This window comes from Melopsittacus undulatus, chromosome 7, assembly GCF_012275295.1.
Source record: "Melopsittacus undulatus isolate bMelUnd1 chromosome 7, bMelUnd1.mat.Z, whole genome shotgun sequence".
NCBI classification, from domain to species: domain Eukaryota; kingdom Metazoa; phylum Chordata; class Aves; order Psittaciformes; family Psittaculidae; genus Melopsittacus; species Melopsittacus undulatus.
In genome coordinates, this window is record NC_047533.1 from 64,184,463 (window position 1) to 64,208,505 (window position 24,043).

The following is a 24,043-nucleotide window of genomic DNA, read 5'->3' on the forward strand; positions in this document are numbered from 1 at the left end:
TTAACCTTTTATGACAATATAAATAAAAAAAATAAAGTTAATTTCTGTTTTAAGATATATTTTTAAAATGTTTATGCACTCATTAAAAATTTGTGTAAAACTTATACAAATATTGTGAAAGCAGTATAAATATTTTTTACAGATGGCAATTCTTCTTACCTCATGTTATTAAAGTTAGTTTGGACTGATGGTGTTGCCATTAATATCTGATGAAATCTTTACTATGCTTTAAAAAAATAAAATTTTTAAATCTAAATTACAGCTCTGCAGAAATTGAGGCTGATGCTGTCAGCAGTGTGTAATTAAAAGATGTAAAGATTTCTGATTAAATGACCCTGATGAATTAAAAAAAAGAAATTGAGCAAACAAGTTTTGATCATGAAATGAATCCAGATGCTGTATTCTCTAAAGAAGCTTTCATCATTGGCTTTAATCAGTACTGCAGTGTGTTTTCTATAAGAGTTTAAAAAATGTATCTACAACATTCAAATTAGGTCTCTAGCAAATAAAAAAGGTCCCTGCAAAACTAACAGAAAATGTTATGGTCAGCCAGCAAAGAGTCATATCTTGCACTGCTGTGAAACACAACTTTTTTCTATGTTGGATTTGGATCATACTATGTAAACAATCATGTTTAAAGTCTGTAACTGGTAATTCCTGACCTTAATATTTAGTATAGTCAGATTAGGTGTTTAATGTCTACATTAGCACTGTAAGTTTACACAGGTAGGGTTTTTTGTCTTTTGGTGAAGATAAATGTTCTAAAGAAACAAAGTGATGTTTACAAAGAATAATTGAGCAGAGGACTGAGATGGCTTCAATGCAGGTTTGTTTTGCAAGGTGCTCATACAGTGTCCTGTATTAAAATGAGATGTATAATTTTGTACATACCTTGCAAAAATCCCTTTGTCTCTGCAGTATTTCAGTGACTGAATGACTTGTGTGCAGTCTTTCATAACCTCATATTTTACCATTAATGAACAATTTCTGAGTTTTCTGTGTTAAATTTCATTTATGTTGGCATTTCAGATGTTGCTTTTTTTTTCCTTTTATGTCTCCAATAAATACAAAAGTATGTAAGCTACAGTAAATTACCAGATACAGGCAAACTAATTACGTAAAATCATTATTATGTTAGAATAGCATTGAGTAGTAGATTGGAAAAGTTTCACAGATACAAATATGGTTTCACAAAGAAAAAAACAAACCTGGTATTCATACAAACTTGTTAATGTGAAAGTGTGGTAGGTTTTTGTAGACTAAAATGTGACTTTGAGTGCTTTTGTATCACATAACTGATCTGAAGGCCAGGTTGGATGAAGCCTTGGGTGGCATGGTTTAGTGTGAGGTGTCCCTGCCCATGGCAGGGGGGTTGGAACTAGATAATCTTGAGGTCCTTTCCAATCCTAACTATTCTATGATTCTATGAAGGCTGAGAAGACTAACATGTCAGTTCTGTTTGAAGTAACAGTAGATTGGAGGTGCAGAGGAATGGTGAAAAGCCCAGAAAGTCTGCAGAAAACTTAAAAAATAAATGAGCAGATGGGTATATGAGGTTGAAGCACCATCACAAAAGTTACTTCTATGATTTTGCTGTAGTTTTGAGGAGAGAAAAATTTTATCCTGCTAATATCAGATAAATTAACTTGAAACAGCCTTGAACTGATGTTAGATGCTGTGTTGGATGGAAGGTAATAATTTCGGCTTGGGAAATTGTAGGCTGGTAGGATTGTCTGGGATTTAAAGCAAGAGCCTTGCAATTAGTGTGGCAGTGGCATACAAAATAATCTGCACCATCAGGATAAGAAATAAATAGATCTTTTACCTGGGCTAGTTTTGATCTGTATAACATTGTTCACGTAAGTGGAGGTTGCAAAAAAAAAGGGGCAAACTATTTTTTTTCTCATGAGCTGACAGAGGAAAACCAATGTCAAATGGGGACACACAGTGCATACCTTCATGGTGCTCTCACCAAGAGCTGCCTTTGGGTGCTTTTTTTGGTACCTTTGGTGCTACGTACATTCAGCAGGGACTGTTTCTCCCTCCCCATTGCCCATCTGTTGCTGGAGGTGCTTCTAGAACAGTGCTGGATGACACAGGCTTCCCTCCCTCGCCACCACTGACTAGGTAGTGTGGCATGGACCCTCCACCTGGGCTCTCTACTGGTAGGCAGATGGAGAAAGGTCAGTTGCAAAGAAGGCCAATTTGAGAAAGCAAAGTGGGAAGGAAAGAGCAGTCAGGCAAAAGAGATGAGGGGGGAAAAGCCATCATTTTTCACAGGAAGACAGACGGTGTTTCAGCTACATCTCATGTATTTCACCTGAGGGAAGTTTGGCAGCTGCGGTTTTGAGGTTTGTGTGAATGAGGTCAACAGACTTGTTTGATAATCATTGTGATGCTTGATCCTTTCTTTTTGTTTGATTACTATTGCAGGGTGTTATTTGCAAGATTATGCTGTGCATTTCTATGCTTTTCATTGACTACCTGTAGAAGCTTTTAGAATGATTTTCACATGTAAAAGAACCTATTTTGTTTTACGAGCAGACAGACAAAAGCTCTGTTTGCCATTTAGTTTATGATTTTAGCAATTTTCCCCTGATGAATCTTCTCTAGGTCACTTAGTTAAACTCTGCCAGTCAAATCCTTTTACGTTGATTGCCACAAATCACTTCTATGCCTTTCAAAAGAACTAGTAGAACAGAAAAATTCAATTTTAGCATCCAGAATCCTAATGGCCTGGATTGATCTTTGAAAGGCTTCTTTCAAGAGTTAACAGTAGGAGGGACAGAGTACTGTGAAACAGAGTGGTAGAAGCAAATGGTGAATCAAAAGCAGCCTCTATTGGAAATGCCATGATTTTGAGATACGAAAATTATAGAGGTGCCTGTGTAGCTGTAAAGCTTTTTCTTTTCCTGCCAGTGCTGACGCAGCTTTGCTGGCTGTTGTAAAATGGAAGCATGTGCTTATGGGTTTATGTTTTCTGGCCACCAGAAGTTGGAGATACTGACTTCTGCGTGCTGCTGTTTTTCAGTTTCTCTAATGTCCCTAGAATTTTGAGCAAACCAGTGGCAATTTCAGATGTTTTGGTGTGTTTGCCTTAATATACATTGCACAGTGCTGTTTTGGAAAATAACTGCCAGTAGCTGTTATTTAATGAGTTAGTTTGTAAGTTGAAACAGTGGCTTGTAGTAATAAACTATATGGGTTTTTTCTTCCTAAAATGAGAAAAAGGAAGAAAGAAGAAAAACTGTACAAAAAATGCTTCCATTAGTTGTCCCTTTACTGTATGAAAAATGTGGTGAAACTATGACAGGAATTCCATCACTTTAGCATATGTAATATGTGGTTTTGTCTTCTGGTTGCAACTCTAGCCGTTATGGTGTTGCAATTGATGTGTATGTGAAGCAGCTATTCCATAAATAATTCTCCATATTGTAGTTTCCTTGGTATGTCTATGTGATGTCCATTGATTTTAGTGACAGGCATAGTGTAGAATGAGGAAAATCAATACATCATTCCCCTCTGTGTCAAATGCTTGCAATTCACATTATATTAAAATCATATTTATAATATTGCTGATGCTTTCAGATCATAATCTGTCACAGTCATCAATATTCTGTTCCTATTTTTCCCTTCCCCGATATGGGAATATTTCCTGTCATTCAATGTTAAGTATATTCCAAGAGGCAGGGGAGAGACAAAAGTGATTTACCCAAGTTCCTTTCAGTATCTGTCGAAGGTTTATACTTTTTGTCTTTAGAGCCGGCCACTTGCCAGGGAGGTTGGACTTTGGTAAGCAGCACACTAGAAGCAGTTCTGTAAAGCTCATTGGATTGTCTTTGTCCCTTTTTTTTCTTTTCTGAACCTGTTTACTTCTAAAGTTTCTGTGACAGGGCTCCTTTTGGGGCCTTGGGTAGTGAGTAACCTCAGAATCTCCTGGGTTTTGAGCATGTTTCCAATAAAGCCTCAAAAGGAAAAACAAGCAAATGAAATGACAAGTTCACTGTATATGGTGAAGCCTCTAGGCTTTCAGCTTTATCATCATTCTTAGCAGGGCACAATACCTGTCAGGTATTTCAGACATTGAATACAAAATTTGTCTCAATGTAAGACACACTGTTGTCACTTGAAACAGCAGTCAAGGATATTTCAGATTATTTTAGATAAATTGCCTATCAAAAATCTGATTTAAGCATAAATACAAAGAATGAATGGTCTGGGCAACAAGGTATAGGAACTTGATGGCCCAATTATGAGGCAAAGAGTTACTTTTTAAAGAGCTGTTTGAGGGCATCTTTTCTTAGAGGTCATCTCAAAGATTTGTGGGTTGAGAAGAAGAGATGGCTGTAACCCCACTTTGTCAGATGTTCTGGGCTGAGATGACCTTGGCCATGGAAGGCCCTATATCAAACACCGCAGTGCTGCAATTGCTGCATGGGCTGGGAAGCAGAAGCAAAGAAACAGGACCACAGACTGGGATCCATGTGCAGACACCCATTGTTGACACAGTATTGAACACTATCTTGAAGAGGCTGTGTTAAATCTAAGGTTTTCTAATATAAGTACTCAGTTTCACAGAACTGATCTTTACAATGTGTCTTTAAAGCAGTGTTCTGGTTTTAAAGATTTCCAAAAAATAAGGAATCAGGGAAACCCACACACTTTATTTGCACCTTGTCAGGCTCAGGAAGTTCATTGGTGAGGTTCAGGCTTCTACATGAGCAAATTAGGTAAGTAAAATTGGCAATTGTTTTTTAATACATTCTCACATATTTTGTCTGCTCCACTGGGGTCAGATGTTCAAGTCCGTGTTTTGCAGGGGCATGTTGCCTAGCAGACTGCCAAAGTTTCATTACTCTTGTACCTTATTTCTCCAACACCTTCCCAGATACTGACTTCAGACTTCTTTCTGATCAACACTCCAGTCAAGAGTTGTGAGAGCTCTCTTATTAGAATGTTCTCATCTTCCTCTTTTTCACCAGACTAGTGCTTGAGTAGTGCCCTCTGATTGCTCCTTCCTCCTTCATGATGCATGCGGCTGCCTTTGTCTGGTCCAGAGCACGTCCGGTAGCTTCAGTAACAATGTAGAGAGAACCGCAGAGAACATCAGTCCCCCTGCGTGATTGCCTTTGCTTCGTGTTGCAGCAGTCATCACCTGTCATGGAGAGGAACAGCAAGCAAAAGTCTTGTCTAACCCCTTGACCTGGCAGACGTTCAGCATAAATTAAATCCTCTAAGCATGTACCTGCTGAATTTTAACAAGTCCTTGTTAGGAAGAGGTGATCTGAGATTCTAGCAGGAGCAGGCTCTTACAATAGTTGTATCTCTCATACCTTTATTACCTTGGTGCAGAATATCAACTCCTGCTCATCAGGGTAGAGGTTCTAGTAACCATCACAAAAATAAAAAGCTGTATTCTTTTTACTTCTTTACATGACATTTGAAATTTGAGTTTTATCCTTTCTAAATGAATGAACAATCGAAAGTAGAATCTCAATGGAAAATGTTGTGTAACCTAAATTATAGTTGCTCTTCCCCTGGAACCTACAATAGTATTATTGGACTACTCACTGGGGAGGAAGGGAGTGTTCAAGGGCAGCAGTAAAAAACTGCCACTCTTTGCAAGGAATATTTAGAGCTGTGACCCAGGCTATGTCACCAAAACCCTTAGCTTTTCAGCAGGCAGTAAACCAGGATTTCTGAAGTAAATCACAGAATCCCAAGGGTTGGAAGGGACCTCGAAAGATCATCCAGTCCAACCCCCCCTGCAAGAGCAGGGTAACCTGTAGTACATCACACAGGAACTTGTCCAGGCAGGCCTTGAATATCTCCAACGTAGGAGACTCCACAACCCCCCTGGGCAACCCTGTCAGTCCAGGGGACGGAGTACCTGTAAGTAGTCTGTATCACCTCTACATTTTGGCACCAGCCTTAGGTGGGTGAGTCCTTGAAATGCACCTTCTTCTCCTTCATTGATTATGTAGGAAACGTGCGTACCTTCCTACCTGAGGACTCAGACCCTGACAGTAAATTTTAACTGCTGAACAGTAAGATATACTAACATAGCATTGCAGTGTATTACAGGGGGAAAAAAAGTTCCTTTTTCATTAAAAAAGAAACTGGCCATATTTGTGTTTTAGCTTTGTGACAAGAAACAAACCTTGATTCCCTGTGACATCTTTTGCTGAAGGGAGTCCTTGCCTTCTGACTTACACAGGTATATGACACAGTTCTCCAGAGGAGAACCAGATTTAATGGAATTCTGATAATAAACTCTCCCTACTCTGAGTTCTTCTGCTCTGATTTGTACTTTCTATTTCTGAGATATCAACAGGGTAAATGATCTGTTATCTAGCCCATATTATTATTTGCCTTACCTTGACCCAAATGAGAGTCTAGAGACTTGAACTATGCCTTCTCTCTCTGTGCATGTTTTAATTATTTGGTAGAGGCAATGAGAAAGGTGTGTAATTAATTACCAGGTGCACGCTAGGATCACTTAGTTTTCAAACCCAGCCAAATGAAAAAACCTTATTCAATAAATTTGCTTTCCTATTTAGTACCACAGTCTGTGTTTGGATCCTTAATAGTGCAGCAGTTGCTTTAGACTCTGCATCTTGATCAGTTAAAAAAGGAAAGTGCTTACACTATTTGCACCCCTAATGTAAAGTGTTTGTCACTTTTGTTGTGCATAGATAATAAGACCATAGTTTTCCTGGACTTCACCTGCTATGGATGGGTAAATCTAGCATGCAAGCAGTCAGGTTATCTGAAAATAGTTTGGTGTTTACTTTTGAGATTCTTCTAGTCATCCATGGAAGACTTTATTAATTGCTTCATTCATTGGGCGCTTTAATGCTTATGTCATTGCTTATTCAGATCTTCCTGTGAAAGACTAGGTCTTACCTGAAATCAGAAACTAGATGCATTTTATTCACCAGAGTGAGGAATACCAGATTTCTTCCTATTATATTTCACTTCTATTAAGATTTTCTGGGAGAGTGTGTGAGGAAAGTCCATGCATATTTATCACCTGTTAAATTTCCATGTGCCACAGCTGAATTAGTATGGCTTTGACCACGTACAGCTAAATCTCTCGGGAAAAGCAACACTGCCAAGTCTAAAATTTAGATAAGAAGGGAGCAGGAAATAAGAATAAGCGGGTAGTAACAGCATACAATAGCTGGCTAAATTTATCATGGATCCAATCTCTTCAAGAACTTATCTGCCTCTAAAACAATATTCCTCTCAGAATAATATAACATGGGCAGGGAGAGTATGTAACTTCCTTCCTGCAGTCCCAGCCATGTACAGACTGTGGAGAATTTGGAGGGGACACAGGAAAGAGTGGCACCTAGTTGCTGTTCCAGAAAGGCAATTGTGTAATAGAAGTTTCTGCATTTCTTCAGGAGAAAGATGATGTAATGTGAGGCTATAGCTTTAGTTGGCTAATGTAGAAAGCAGGTAATAGATACTTTGAGGTCAAGTTTTGCTCTCAGTTTAGGTTCCCTTAATTTCTTCATCAAACTTAGTTTCTTTTGGAGTACTCCCTGTTCACATAGTAATCCTCTCTTCTCATCCAGTATCCCTGTTCCAGTTTTCTGTCATAGGATTCCTGCCTTTTCTTATGCGTGTGATCGTCGCTGTTGTTTTCCCCTTCTGTCTGCTGCTCTGTTTCCCTTTCCCAGTGATCATTTCCATGTTTCTTTCTCTCCTGCAGTGTATGATAATGTGTTCAACTTGGTGTGTGATATTTTGAAGAACTCCTCTGAGAGTAGCCTTGCTTAGCTCAGCTCAGGAGTGAGTTTTAGTAGTGGTTTCTAGCTGTTACTCTCTGAGGCAGCTCTGATTTGGTGAATGTTATTTCACAAATGTGTCTTCATCATTACAGCAACCTCTTTCACTGGCATAGCTAGCAGCAGCACATTGTTTCCCAGTGTTTCCTTGCCAGTACAAGTTGTGGTAACTGTCGGGAGTGGAGTGACCAAAGGAGTTTCCATTTGGACTGTTTATTATGGATTTTCTCTTTCCATGATGTTATCTGTAGTTGTCTGGAACTACACTCAATAACAGAGCCAGCAGCATTATATTGGTATCCTGTTCTCTCGATCATTCAGAGATAAATTTGGGAGATAATTTTGGGAACCTGTGTTCTTAATAGCCTAAGCCTCTAGTATAATCTGTATGAATAGGAAGTATGTGTTTATAAGGAAGTTAATGCAAAGGAAAGGTTGGAGCCCTTCCAAAGTGCACAGCCAAATCACTCCACAGTTGACTCCTACTGTTCTAACAGTTTAAGTGGTTTCTGCAACCCTAGGGCTTAGCGGTGCTGTAGTTGTATTGTGACTCCAAACATAACTAGTGCCAAAATCACTGGGCACTTGGCTGTGCATCTGAAGTGCTGGTTTTGTGCCCTGCTGTGCACTTACTTCCCTGCCAGCTTATCTTCCCTCCCCAACCTGGTGTTGTTGCCATGTGCGGATTGTCTTCCAGCAGTGGCTTTTCTCCTCCATTGGAGATGCTCCTACTGCCCTAGGTAGGTGCCAGAGCAGAGTTTCTGTCTGTGCAAGGCCCTGGGATCCCAGACAAGGCTTAGCCAAGTTAAAGTCTGATTGACGGGGGAGGTCAGAGGGTGAGAAGTAAATCACTGTTCCTTGTAACTTCTATCAAGGGATGAAATATTTGTGGTATATGACTTAGCCTCCTACTTAGATCAGCTGTTAATGAGGCAAGAGATGCCTCTGCCTGTGGTAACTTAAAACCTTCACTTAGCCTTGTGTGAAAGATTTCATAGTATTGTGGTATTAGGGGTATCATTCTTTATTTGAATCAGTTATTTTTTTATTCCTTAAAGGAGTAAATAGTGCTTTTGGGTGTAATTTGATAACTCTTGAAGTACTCCGAACATCTGTAATTTTAATATAAACACTGTTACTGGCAGGACTAAAGCCTACCATAACAGCGTGACTCCATGAAGGAATGTGAGGTCAGGTTTGTGTCTCTTTTTAGGGTGAATAGAAGTTTCCTGTACCCTTTCATGGCTTATATACTTTCTTGGGAAATGATTATCTGAGGCTCAACAGAAGTTTTTCCACAATTCGGCATTTATACGAAATCTCTTTCTACTCTCATTAATCATATGTGTTTCCTAATGTATAAACAGCTTCAGTCTCGTGCTACAGCCTCCCCTTGGACTGTGTCTCTGCAACTTGACTGTATTTCCTTACACTGGTGAGAACATAATAATCTTTGAGGTTTCTTATCCCTCACTTGAATTCAACTGAAATCAGTTAGCATGCCCAAAGGCTGCAAGAATACACAGATGCATCTCCCTTCCCCTCACAACAAGCACTAACATGTAACCTTTGCTTCTATAGGAAGACAGACTGAAAAGGCAGCAAATTATTATCAGCAGTAGATCAATGAGCTGCACTTTGCTTTAAAAAAAATAAGTATTTTCTCCTGAGCCACAGACCTACCCCACTCAACACCACTGATATAAAGAACTTGTTTAGAATACTTAAGAAAGGATTAAGAAGCAATATGATTAGTCATATATTTATAAGAAAGGCTTTGCTCTAAGATCATCTCCTTAATAGTTTGTGTCTTGGGTAAACTGATAAGTCTGATGAAAATATTATTCTTGCCAAAATAAAGTTCTTTATCAGCATTAAAAAAAAAAAATCACTCCTTACTGCTCCAAAGTTGTTGATTTTTAAAAAAAGAAAAAATTAAATCCATTTCTAGCTTATTCATAACTCTTGTGGAGCATGTACAGATTACAAAGTAATCAGTAACAGAAAGGTTTGCTGAGCATCATCCAGCAGCCTGCCTTAAGGTGGAATGGTAAACAGAAAAGGGGAGTGTCCACAATAGATTGTTTTGGAGTGGTTTTCATAATACATTTCAGCCAGGAAACAAAAATCAGCACCTTTAATCTGGTTTGTTTGGGGGTTTTGTTTGTTTTGGGTTTTAGCTCACTTCGTTTAACCAATACTGGCATGATCTGTGTTCTAAGTTTGTAATAAAATGGCTGAGAGAAGCTAATAAAAATGGCTGAACTGGCAGTCTGTCAAAGGCATTATCGGCTGGTTTTGAAATGATCAAAGTAGCATCAGACAAAGGGAGGCAGTTATAATATCATCTCATTCTCAAAGGTCTATGAATTGATTCTGGAATTCCAGAAGAGTCTGCTTTGATAATATTGGTTACAACTAGTTAGAATATTTATTCGTGAGTTTTTAAAAAACCACTGTCGTGTTCAGCCTTTTCTGTTTCACCTTTTGTTGTCATCAGTGTGCAATTAGAATATGCTCTGTCCTACTTACATGTTGCTAGTTAAAGTTGCTAGGTATTTCTAAGATGTCCTCTCTCATTTAAGATCTTATAATGAAAAAGTTGCAACATGAGCTTGTTTCCCGAAGAAAGTGTGAAACTTTCTAATTGCTTATCATTTCTTATTTGTATCGTATTCTTCACTTTGTCACACATATAGCAACTGCTAACGTGGTAAGCTGCATATATGTACTAAATGCCTTTCTTTTAATAATCGCTATGTAAATGTTTTAGAAGTAGGTCAAAAGCTGATATCTGAGCAGATGTGCAAACAGTTCTTAATGTCAAATGTTCTTGACTCAAAAAGCTTATAATTGACAAGCAAAGGATGAGATAAAGAAAGGCCCTTGTATCTTTTTCACATCCTGTTCAGGATAAAGATGAAAAGTCATGTCACTTGCTCATGACCACATAGTCCTTTCCTTTGTTGGAAATTGAATTTGGATCTACTTTTCATAAACACAGACTTTTCTCATTGTCTGGCTTGTGTTAAACAGAAGTTGTGATGCTGTACTTGCATGTGCAGTAACAGTACTTATAGGTTCATTGCCTTACTGATACTCACTATTCTGCACATTAATAATTTTCCCACTCCCTCTTGCTACTTGGGTTCATGCTTACATGGCTGGGTTCACATTTACTGTCTGCACAGTTAAAGCCTCTTTCCCTCCTGGACACTGCTAAACAGGTGCATGAACTGCCTGAGCACTGAGGGACAGTCCTCAACATCACAAAGTGCTCTCTTGCTTTCTTGCTGTGTTGCTGCTTAGGGGAGAAGGTTGCTCCCTGTTTCCTCTTTCTCTGTAAAAACTTGCTGCTATAATGGTATTACCATCAAATTTGTAGACAATTACTTTAAATATAGTTTGACATCAAATTTGTAGACAATTACTTTAAATATGGTTTGACATTTCTGTTACATAGATTAACGTCATTTCCCGTATGAAGATGCTGCTTGAATTCATTCTTACAGTGAGTTCCTGCATGTCACACCACAAATATGCCCTTTATTATAGTTTTTGTGAAGTGCAAGTGGCCCAAGAGGTGCTGCCAGGCAGAGGAGTATTCATTTTACTGCTATAGGACTGTTTTTCCCCTGCTAGCCTGCCTTGCTGAGCTCTGTAAGTTACTGTCTAGTGTTCCTCTTGCCACTCACTTTCTCCTGCACTTTCTTGAAGGGAAAATCACACTGTTTCATGAAGCCCTTAGAGTGGATATGACCTTATGCTTCATGCTTACTGTGCTCTGCAGAAGTATTAAGAGGGTTGATTTTGGTTTTTTTTTGTGACCAGGGTTATAGTCTGCCTGGCTGTAATTTTTGAAATTTTAATCCAGTAGATTAGAAGTCAGTAAAATATATTTCTGGCTAAAGAGAACTGAAATCACCTTTCACTGGTGCCTTGACAAGGCACCATTGCATACAGCAGTTTTGCCTGCTCAGTATGTTGGTCTGTGTATAGCCCGTAACATGCACGCTCTGACATAGAGTCAAGTAAAAGGTAGAAATGTAGGAGTTGGTGCATTTCCTTTTGTCACATGTTGCTGTTTTATTCTGTGACTTGATGAAAAGAATTTTTACAAATGGCATACAAACTTCACAAATATTCTTTCCAATACAAGAAACAGTTTTTAGAGTACTTTTATTTCAGTATCACTGTAGCTTCTGGTTGTTTCACATGCCTTGACTGGCAATTAAAATTCTGCTAAAAGACTTGAGTCCTTTGTGTCCTGAGTTGCCCTGCAGGTTTACTGTCTTCAGATGAAGATACTTGTTTGTACATGAAGATTTTACTGAGCTAGAAGAGCTGGGAAAATTCAATCACTTGATATAAGGTGATAGAGCTATTGTTCCTGGTGTTTCAGGGAGGATAATGAAACTTGAGTGTGCCAGCATTTTTCAAATCAGACACTTTTTCTCACTTTCAGACAATGGGTGTTTGCTGGTAGGTGGGTGCTGAGCAAACACATAGCACACTAGTCTAGAAACATATTTGTAGTCTTAGCTGATTGAGTTATTCTGTGAAAGAGGTGTCTCAAATTTGATGTTTTCAGTTCAAAAGGCAATCATTCTTCCTGCTGTCATGAAGAATCTTCCTCTGTGCAACACAGTAGGGATAACAAAACTCATTTTAGTCTCAATTTAAGTTTAATTCTAAGGTAAAACTTGAAATGAGGTGGTAATGAACTTGCGCTCACAGTTTTGATTATCTCCTGTGTGCTTATACAAGCACACAGACACAGTACAGGCATTTTCCAGACATGGTTCTGTTCTGAGAGGGTTTGTCTCTTGAGCAGATTAAAAACTGAAATTTTCTGCTTTGCGTGCCCTTAGAGTTAATATAGTAAGAACATCTGGAATTCCGCTCTTACGTTTAAATGAGACCCACCAAAATACATACCCAGAAGAAAAAAAGATACTCATGATACGATAACTGTAGGAAATAATGAGTTAGTAAGGTAAAGAGACTAATCCTATGAAAGAGAATGATCAAACCAATTAAAACCATTTGGAGAGCTCATAAACGTGTTTCAGTTCCAGCTGTGCAGGTCAGTGGGTGCTGTTGTGATAACAGCCACTGTCTCCCTCAAATTCTTTAAATTTAGAAGTTTATGTCTTTTCTAAAATACTGGTTTGTGCCCTGTATCTTTAATACGCTCAGTTGACAAACAGCCTTTATCTGAAATAAAACTGGAATAGCTATAGGAAACTCCAAGGATCTAAACCAACAGGCACTGGTTAGAAATATACACACCTCACAGATGAGGTAACAAACATTCCAAAACATGGCTTTCTGTAGCGTTAACTTTATTGATCTCTATGATCAGTGGTTATATATTACCATAAAGCCACAGTGAGGTACCAGAAGTCAAAAGACCTTTTCCCAGACAGGACCAACACCTGCTAATGTGGTGGGCTGCTTTATTCAAATACTAAAACTTTGTTATTACTGCATTACAAAATGCATTAAGTATCCATTTTCGTTGTAAATGAAGCAATGTATTACCTCAATAGCTGCTTCTGAAGCTCTCTGCAACTTCAAACACAGATGTTAAAACTAATGGAACTGAATGAACCCCCTCTGAATTGTAATCCTTGAATAGAAAAGTGCTTTTTAGTGAGGTTTTCTTAATTATAAGGTTTATTAAATGAAATACGTATTACAGTGAAGAGGAACAAGTCAAATAATCTTTTATGGCAAAAATAAAAACTTTAAACTTGCTACTCATACTCCATTGGGCATGGAATGCCAAAAGAGAAATGAAAAGACATTTAATCTTGTTGCAGAGCTTAATGTTCTGTACCATATAGTAACATAGCCCAAGCCAGACAATTGCTTCCTCATAAGTCTTCTTTTCTTTTCCCTTTTATTCACATTGCAGAGAAAAAAAAAATCAAAACTGTCCATTCAAAATAGTCTATAGTCAAACGAGCTTGAAACATTATGTTGTTAGCCATCCCATTTGACCATATTTACAGTGCTGGAAAGAAAACCTGAGGCTTGTGTGGTTCATTTTTGTAAGTGAGGTTGTGGCAGCACAAGTATGGCCTGGAGATTGTAAAGCACTACAACATGGGGGAAAAACCATTGGCATCTCCTCTTTAGGGAAACAAATGTTCATAGATAACTCTTTCCTTTCCCCCAGGTTGCCTGTTACTTCTTCAATGGTTAATTATTCTAAACTCAAGAACACATCATTGAGCCAATGTAAAATTGTCATTTTTTTCCCACTGAAAAAACCCAGTTTAGGATGCAATATCATGTTTTCAATTTTCTACAGTATTTTTACATGTATTTCATTACTGTGTACTGTACCTGGGTAAATGTCATGTATTATTTCATGCCCCAGAATATTCTGCATTGATGTACATAAACTGGTAAGTGGAATTCCTGGCCTCTCACATGCTTTTAGCTTTGTTTGAATCTCGTGTCTGCCATCATTAAGTGTTCATACAAAGAGCAAAACTGAATAAAAATAGGGCTAGTAATAGCACTAGTGAGAGGTAAATAAAAGAAATACTGCTTGCCTGCTTTAACTGTGTTGTACAAGAGGAGGGAGGATGTTGTTAACTTAGTGATACGTAACCAGTGCACAGCAAACTCTGCCCCGTGTATGTATGAATGAGATAACAAGAGATGCCTGTAGCTTGACAGTGGTAATTTTTAAAACTTACTTGTGCTGCTAATTGCAGCTTTTGTGTTGTATTGATTTTATTGCAGCTGTCACTAGCAGCACATTAATAGTACGTTACAGAACTTATTTTTAACTAAGGCAAAATTAAATACTAATAAAATGAGACAAGCTTGATTCTGGCATTCTTTCTATGTGTAGGCTGGGCTCTGATGAGATGATGTGGAGCTGATTTAGTTTTTAGTAAAGGTTAATTGAGAGTTAAACTATGAAAATGGTTGAGATCTTTTAAAAAAGAACATCGCATACATGTCCATATATAAGTGTGCTTATGGCAGAGGATAATTTAAACAGTTAAAAGTCTTGGTCTCTGCTGTGTTATCAGTGCAGTAAATCTACGCCAAAAAGGGAAATTGTTTAGTTACTAGAAGCCTGTAAGTGCTGTCCAACAGCCCCAGAAACATGATATTAACCAAAAGACAAGGAGAAAGAGGTACTTTTTCATAGTTCATTGGCTGTGAGCAAGTGCTGGAAAGGGCTGTGAATGCCGACACATCTCACTGGGCCTGGAGGGGCACTGTCATTCCCAGGGTGGTTAGTGTGGGTTATGTTAACAAGATAATTGAAGGGCATTAGCATTTATTAGAAATTAAAAGGGAAGCAGAATTCCTTAAGGCCTGACATTGTAATAGGCATTTGGTGGGGGGATGAAGTCTTTCTAATTAACAACCTATGTGCTTTTTGGCTGCACTGTAGATTTTTCTGTCTAACACCTGGCCTCTGGCTCACAGTTACTCAAGCCAAACACTTTAAGCATGTGAATAAGTGTTACTGTTTTTCTTAATGACAAAAGAAGCATGAGCAATACCAGGATTAGAATGTCTCAGAACTGTCTGGGTTGAGAACTGCATTCCTTTATGGGGTGTAAAACAGGAGGTGCTGAAGGTGGTGCCCTCAGCACAATCTCATTCAGTGTTGTGTTCTAGGGGCGCTGAAGTTATTTCGAAAGACAGGGATTTTCTTGAAGACTGCTGCAGCATTTATCTAAAGTTGGAGCACCATCAGATAGTGTCTTACTGAAATGTTTCTTAAACTGTTTACCTTCCAGCATGCAAAATTACCACCATACGTAATAGATTGTACTGTAGGCAGTATAATCCACCATCTCAGTGAGGGAAGATTTATACCCTCCTGCTATCTTCCATGTCCTGTCCTGGGGAAGGAAGGAAATGCTCAAACATTGATACTGACTTGCTGTACTTCAGAAGGAAATAGTGGTAGATTATAAGTGAATAAGTTATCCATAAACTCTTCGGTGTTTCTAATTTTATGTGACATGTTTTGGAATTTTCATAGTAAAACACCGTTTTTTCCACAGTTAAAAACACTTTTAAGATGGTATCCATCTGCTTGGTAGTAAGTGATAGCAATTAGAGAAAAGCCTCACTTCTGAGCTGCTTTACACTTACGCAGCTTGCTGTGGATGTGTTTGGGGATATTCATTCTTAAAATGTCTCTATCCCAGAGACCTCAAAGTTGCAGGAACTGGGAGATTCTGTAGCTTGTTGCAAGCTGCAGTTCCCAAGGTGTTGTAGTGACGACTCTGGTGAGAATTTTTGCTCTGTACTGAGTGTGAGTTTGAGATAACACAGTTTGCCATACAGAAAAAGAAGTCAAATATTTTAAAGGTGTACTGTCTGATGGTTCAATCCAGGTCAAAAAGTAAATCTGTGTTTTTTTTCATCTGTCAGTGACTTATCATCTTTAAGTGACACTGCAGTGTAGTGAACTCCCTTTTTCTGTTCAGGGAGTCCTGAATGTAGTTCATAGAGCATATCCTGAGAGCTGTACCTTTCATCTTTGGCAAACTCTGAATTACTGTGACTACACTGATCCAAACCATGTTCTTCATTTCTTTGTAACAGTAAGGAAAATGTAGCAGCATGATAGAGAGGAAGGTATTTGCCCCTGTGTTATAATTTGTTTTCTTACTCCTTGCTGCTAGCAAAGGCTTTAGGATGCAGAAGGTAAATACATTGCTTATTGAACCTTCAGTCTATAGTGATCGCAAGTCTTTAAAAGGTCATTTTTTTTCCTGGAAATTGTAGGAGGAAAACTGTATGGGTTTGTCATGGTCAGACTAAAGCAAAAACCCAGAACTTTAGCACCAGCTACTAAGAAAATTAACTCTATCCCAGCTTGAAACCAGGACAGGGGTTTCATCTCTTCACTCTCTCCATCACTGCAGTGCTATCTTTGCTTAAAATGTGATGGTCTATGCTAATACTCACTTTCGGAGATATGATGAAGGGAGCTGGGAAAGTCTATCTGAAACTTACTGAGGAACTTGCAGCATCATTTGACATAAAAATTGCCTTACAAACCTGAGTAGCGACAACAAAGAGAAAAAGCTTGTAAAACATTTCAGCTTCAGTCCTCCTCCTTGGTATCTGAGGAAGAAAAGCCTGAGAACAGGCTCCAAAACAATTTTGGCTGTCTTCTAAATGCTTAAACACAACAAGTAAAGAGAAAACAGTCATATCCACTCTCAATTTCCTATAGAAAGGATTTGTTCTTCAAAGTCTCTACTTATAACCTGTTCACAGAAGGGATGGCAGCCACCCTCACGGCACTTCATGAGAATTTTAGTCCAGCTCTGCCATTTGCTCTGAAGGAAGTGGACGGAAGATGCAGCACATTTGGGATTCGAATAGGATATTGTTTGCATGTTATGAAACTCTCTTAGTTATGACTAAAATCAACCTCCTAAACAAAAGAGAAGGTGTTTTATTGGTAGGACTGTTGGGTGCAATCTCCAGATTGCTACAGTCTGCATCCCAGCCTATGTGTTTTTGGGTAAGTTTTTGTTTGGATGTTGACCTAGTGTGAGTAGGGATGCTGCATTAGTGCTGCTCCTGGTACCAGCCCCACTAGCTAAAATCAGGTTTTGGTGCATTTTGTGATTGAGGAATCTACATGTGTGCTAAATCCCTTTGCATAAATGCACCCACGTACTGTGAGGGACATTAGCACTTAAAGAATGGCTGGGATCAGAACAGACCAGGTATCAAACTGCTGATGTGTTCTAAAAAAACCCTGTATCAGTATGTTGGTTGAAAGCAATTAATGAACTGGCATTGTTTATTTGAAATGGAGGAGTGGTTTTCAGATCTTTCCTGTGTTTTTTTTATATGACTAATACATTGGTTAATCTCATGGAGAGATGACGTGAATTGGTATCATTAATCAGCAGCAGTCACATTCCTCCTGTTGTATATCTCAAACTGAATTTGCAGGTATAAAGCAGTAAATTACAATATTCAAATTTATTTTATACTTCCCGCTGTTCAACACCCTCCTCACCTAAAATGACCCAAATTACAAATGCAATACAGATTGTGATCCTCTGTTTACACCAACAGTTCTCTCTGATTTTAATTTTGTCATTCTACCCATAGATTTGAACATGTAGAAATTAACATCAAATTTTAAGCATAATTTTTCATGCATGACTGTTGGTTGTACAACAAGCTTTCTTTGCCTCTTAAATCAGCTTTGCCACTTGTCCTCACCATGGGGGAAAAAAGGCTAGAAAAAATCTTTGCCAAAAGAAGAGGGATGATTCATGAAGATTTTTCCTGGTCAAGAAGAAGCATTTAAAACCTGATTAGACATATAAAAGAGATAATTTATCATGGGTTTATGTTCCACTGTGCTATGTGAGCTGAATATGATCATATTCTTCAGAAAGATCCCTTGCTATGACAGAAACAGACCTGAAATAAGTGTGACTCACCGGCTAACTATAGTGGTGCCAGAACCTTATGGCAGGGAAATGTCTTGTATATTCAGAACTTACTCAAACATTGTAGTCATCATCATTTCACACCTGCTTAGATCTCTAAGAAACCCCAGATTCAGTTTATGGCTTGGTTGTGGTTTTTTTGCTTGGTTCTCTTCCTGCATGAAGACATAGATCACATTTGCTTTAATATTGGTTGCACATTGGATTGAATGTCAAACCTTGCAAGTGAAGTTTGTCAGGAAAGATTTTGCAATTTTGTCCTGAGAATTTCCCATATATGTAATCCTAATACTTTATAGAAGAGTGTCTGGGAAGATTATTAGAACCATATTTTTTGATAGAAAGAGAAACCTTTGTAGAATTTATGTGTAGTACTGCACAGCAGTATTGGTAAATAGTAGAATGAAACAGCAAATCCTCTGCTTGGAGAAAAAGAGAGGTGAAAATCATGTTTCAAAAACCACTCAGCTGGCTTGACAGGTAAAGAAGAATCTCTGCTGCAAACCCATCACTTTTCAGTTCTGAAGCTAATCTCTGGTAAGAAGACCAGAATGACTTTGTAGGACTTGAAGCTTCTGCCCATACTTGTAAATTAAAACCCCCTGGGAGATGTTTCTAGGACATGATCTCTGTCATGAAATTATTAAATGTTTCCACGTATGATTATGGTGGATTTTAACAGTCTCTTAGGTGAACTCAGGGCAGTTTGGGAGTTGGCATGACCAAGGGACTGTTCCCACGTGGTGGCTTCTGGTTGGCAATCTCTTTTGGCCTAAAAGGGGACATAGATACAGAATGTGAACTTGATCTTGCTGTTCAGCCACAGCAGCAGGGAACTGCTCAGGGTGGATTTAAACTGTTAATTTAGGTGTCTTAAAAGCAGCAGTGAGGAAAATGGGTTGTGATTCTAACTGGAATGTTTCATTTATTTTTATTATATTTTCACTGTATGAGTTTTGTCAGTGTTACTATTTTACCATGTAGTTACTCTTTAATGTTGAAGGAAGAAACATTCTTGCAGGAATCTTGTATCGGTCACAAAGGAAGACACTAATTCCCCTGAAATCAGATGAGATTTTTGAAGAGCTGGACTAACACTGGGGGAGATGTATATTACCAAATAGTACATCTTTTGTGCATATTAGTTATAAACCCTGCAGTTGCCCTTTCATATATTTTTCAGTGTTAATGGTATGTTAAAAGTTAACATGGGCAAACAGTAGGGGGTTAACTTTGTGGTGAGTCAACAATTTGGGGACAGGATGAATCAAACTGGGAATTTTTCTGTTTTCCAGATCTGTCTGAAATGCTGTCTAAACAAATTTAAAATGTTTAACTTAGCATTTAATACTTCAGCATTTTCTTTTTGACTTTCTCTAATGTAGGACAATATTGAAACAAAAATGGCTTTCACAAAGAGGAGGCCGAAATACTTCTCTTAGACTTTTTCCCATCTTGGGCTGAAACTGCCAGGTGTGGTCTATTATGAATAGGTCTGGGTTAACGTGTACTGTATTTTCAGGAAGTTTAAGATATGCCATACAATAATCAAGCTCTAGCTATATTGTCTAGGTTTGGTCAATAACAAAATACATAATCTGGGAACTATTTTTGTTGTTACTAACCTGTAGTCATGTGAAAAAACAACTGGTGTTCAGATGTTTTATCATTGCATATTTATCAAACAGTAGATGAGCACATACTTTTGTATCTTTTATCCAAAGTATGAATATTTTCCTAAATTTTATCTCAGAATTAGTTTAATGTCTTCCTCTTAATCTAGATAGTACATACAATCAGCTAATAGATTGTGAATACCTACTTCAATCTGTAAGAGTACACATCTTTCAGGAAGGATGCTGCAGAGCAGGACTGCAGGGAGATGTTTCTGTAGGCCAAAGCAGGAGTGAGTTGTGCTGTTCTATTGCCTGCATATGTGGGATATGCCTCTCTCTCACTTGCCCTGCATATTCAAAAACAGCTCAGCTGACAAAATTGGTGGGAAATTCAGACATTAATAATTAGTTTTAATTAGTTTGACTTCAATGAGAACACATAGACTGGAGATTGAAAGACAGCACCTTTTTACTTCACCATTCCTTCCAAAGTCCCCATGTCTATCTGTGTGGTCACATAAGACAGTCGGGTTTTCCTGGATGTGTTTGTGTGGGTGCAAGACTAAATGTCTCCTTGCCTTGATATCAAGGACTACTGCAAGAGCATGTATTTATGAATCTCATGATTTGTGCTGGACCATTATGGCCTGTTCATAATAGTGTTGAAAATCTGTAATGTGACCAGAGCTGAGCCTCCAGTACCCTGCTGTTTCTGGCCAGCTCCTAAAAATGGAATCTTTTTCTCTGGGCAGACATAGGACCCGCAGTAGCAGTGGTATAGTTTTGAGCACAAAAAAACTGAATTACTGTATATTGACTGTTTTTCAAGATCCAGGTGTCATGTCATCATGACTACATTGTGAACTTGCTGCTTGGCCAAACTCAGTGGACAGGCCTCATGTTGTATCTTGTGCTCTCCTTTTTATGTTCTAAATAATGGTGTTAGAAAAGGAACATTTTGGTGTTCTAACCAAAAACAAGAGAGACGAAAGGAGTAGGGAAATCAAGGATACTGATAAAAACAAAAAGAATAGGGAAAAAACTTGCAGTCCAAAAGGTAAAACAGAAAGAGGAGGGATAAGGTGAAAATTTGATAAGCACATTGGGTGTTTGTGTTGTTGATGTATGTTTAAATACCAGCTGTCTCCAAATCTCTGACTGTATTCAGTTCAGGATTCATATTCGAAGAATACTAGAACAGTATTCTTCGATCTGAACTGCTCATCAGTTTCAGTAATGCCAGTTGTTTGTTTTGAAGCAGAGTGGAAATTACAGAATCACATAACCAGCAAAAATTGATTTCTAGCCTCTTTTACTGTATCCAATACCATTTAGATTTGAGGAAAAAATTGTATGTTATTGACAACAATATGCATCAGAAAAAGAAATATTGTAAAGATTGTTGATATAGAAGATGTCTCTTATGGTTCCCTTCCATTTTGAAACAATGCAGAAACATTTTCTGTTTTTAACAAATTATTGGAGGTTTTATAGTATTAACTTTGTATCTTAACATGAAAGGTTGCTGCCCAGTGTTCTGTTATATGTTTTATCTGAGTTCTGCTCTGATTCAGCAGTCCTCCAGGACTAGGCTGAGATCTATTTATTTCCTTCTGAAACATGTTTTATTCTGCTAGATATTATAGTGAAGCATCTACATGATGGCCAAGCGATGTTCACAAGGATCCCATCTTTCTCCTTTGAAGACTTTAAGGCTGCCTTCTAGAACTGTAGTGCAGCATGTTGAAACACTTGATTCTTCTCTGAAGGATTTAGAGTGAATCACAGTAACATGTGTAATGTAGGAATTAAGCTGCTTTCACTCAAAAAAATTGTGTGTTTTTGTTTTGTTTTTTAAAAAAAGCAAGCAAGCAGACTGTTCTGTCTAGAGTCTCTGAGGGCTGAAAACACAGGTTTGTTTCTTGAAAGTTCTTGGTTGTGATAGTCTTCAAAGGAATAAGTAAGCAAAATTGTTAAAGATTGAGAACTGTTAGCAATCCCTTCTAGTTGAAGAAATAATTGTGCTGCTGTTGTTGGGTGGGATTAAAGAGAAGCATCTCACTTTTGCCATTTGTCTGTGTCAGCACTGGAGTTTGACAAGAAAAAACCCAACAGGCCCAGCAACTGCTTGCTTGAGTCTGTCTGCAATAAAGGAAAATTTCCCCAAAGTATGCGTATTGCAAGACATGAATTCAGACTGAAGTCCTGCTAGCACATGGGGTCCTTGTGTTGGTAAAGAGCTGCCTATCTATTCTACCTGAAGCACTGCTTTAGGACACTTTAGAATTTCTAGTATCATTAGTAGCTGGAGCTGGAAAAGTTCTAACAAGAGAAGCATATATCCCAAAGTGATAAAATGCAACTCCAAAAACCTTGCACAGGGATGTCAGTGTGACTGATAATCAAAAGCCAGACTATGTCCTCGTATGTGTGCTTGACTTTATAAGGACTCTTGAGAGGCTTCTTTTTTCCTCACATCATTTTCATTGTCTCTGCTCCACTGCTTAGAGGTTCAAACAATTTATCATCTGAATTTAAAAACAACAGAGAATACCTGCTGTTTTGCCTTTGCCTCATTTGATAGGTATGCAGCATTATCCCAATAGGAGTTTAAGATGATAAAATACCAAGTGAGATAGAAGGCAGACTGAAATGGTTATATCATCATTGAACTTACAGCACCCTTGGCTGTTATGATGTTATATTGGTGCTATGTTGTAAGCCTCAAATGAGCAATTTGAAAGTAAATAAATAGAAGTAGTACTGTAGGTTGGAGAGGTGTTCATGTCCCTAGATGTTACGGATTTAGAAGCTTTCACTGTTCCTCTTTAAATTGAGTATGTGTGTACGAAATAAAAGCTTGTTTGGTATTTTGGGAGTCTTCTTCCTTCCCTTTGGTGTGAGTTGAGAGTATGGTTTGTGATGGAAAGAACAACCAAAACAATGGTTATACCATCCAAAATGATAACTACACCATAACAGGGTCAGATGTCACTGTTCTGGTTGTGCTGAGTGTCAGTCAGCAGGCAAATCAATCCAGCTGACATGGCACCAGCTGAATTCATGCTGTTTGCAGGAAAACGTCTACAGGTGTTGATGAGCCAGGGGAAGCAGTGTTGTCATGCTGCTGACAGCTGGGTGTAGGGCCTAGCTTTAACTAGATACATTAGTCACTGCAGAGAATACTTTAAGATATGTTAGAACACATTGTCACTGCAGTGCATTGAAAAGTATTAGCAGAGCTTAGCAAGGCATCTGTCTGTGATCAAATATTCCTCTTAAATTAAATGCATGTTTAGGTATTCTGCTCAGCCTGTTCTTAGGAAGCTGACAATGGAGCTGAATCTTCTTGCTCTATTTTGAAGATGTCTTATTGAATCTTGCATAGAATGATATGACTAATTTGTGGAACAGAAGTCCCTGTGCATCAGCTGTTCATTGTGGTTTCTCTGGGGGGAAGATAGGACTTTTTATGTTGAAAGACACTGATCATTCTTTTCAGCATATCAAAGAACAGATGCACTGTAGGTTTCTCTGTTGGAAATAAAATAATAGAAGAAATGGCTTTTATCTGCATTTCCATCATTACATCTGCGTAAATGTCACCGATGCTAATGGGACTTGTAGAAACATAGATAAAAGACAGTCACACTGTCAGTGAGGCATGGAGCAAAACAGAACAAGGCAAGTGGCAGAAGTAAGAGGGTTCCTTTCTGAAGAGGCAACCTGTAAATGTGTGTAACTCAGCCAGCTCAGAGTAAAGTGTAAGCATGCAAAGCTAAGGCTGTACGTGACAGTGGCTAATGCCATGGCTGTGAACTTACTGAATGTTGAACTTTGCTGCTGCCTAGTAGATCATTTCAGAGGAAAGAGTTTGCTCTCTGTATCTGCTGTGCCATAGGTGCACATATGAAGTCTGTGGTGGGACACCCAGAAGGACAGTCCAAAAGCACCTGGGCTCTGTGACTGGGAAGGAATAGACAGGACTATGAGGGTTGAGCTAGAGCTCTCCATTTTGAGTGTGATGGGGGAGAAGTGAAACCAGCAGGCTCACCTCCAAGAGTAGAAAAGAAGTGAGGGGACAGTGCAAAAGGGTCAAAGAGGTAGACTTGTGGGACACTGGAGAGATTAAGGAAGGAAAAGGAAAAACAGCAGG

The 24,043-nt window shown here is 38.5% G+C and overlaps 1 protein-coding gene across 1 annotated transcript in view; it reads left to right on the forward strand.

Annotated features, from left to right (window-relative positions):
- INPP4B (inositol polyphosphate-4-phosphatase type II B) overlaps positions 1 to 24,043 on the forward strand; it is a 200,052-nt gene that overhangs the window by 170,652 nt on the left and 5,357 nt on the right. The gene's annotated exons all lie outside the window — the stretch shown is intronic.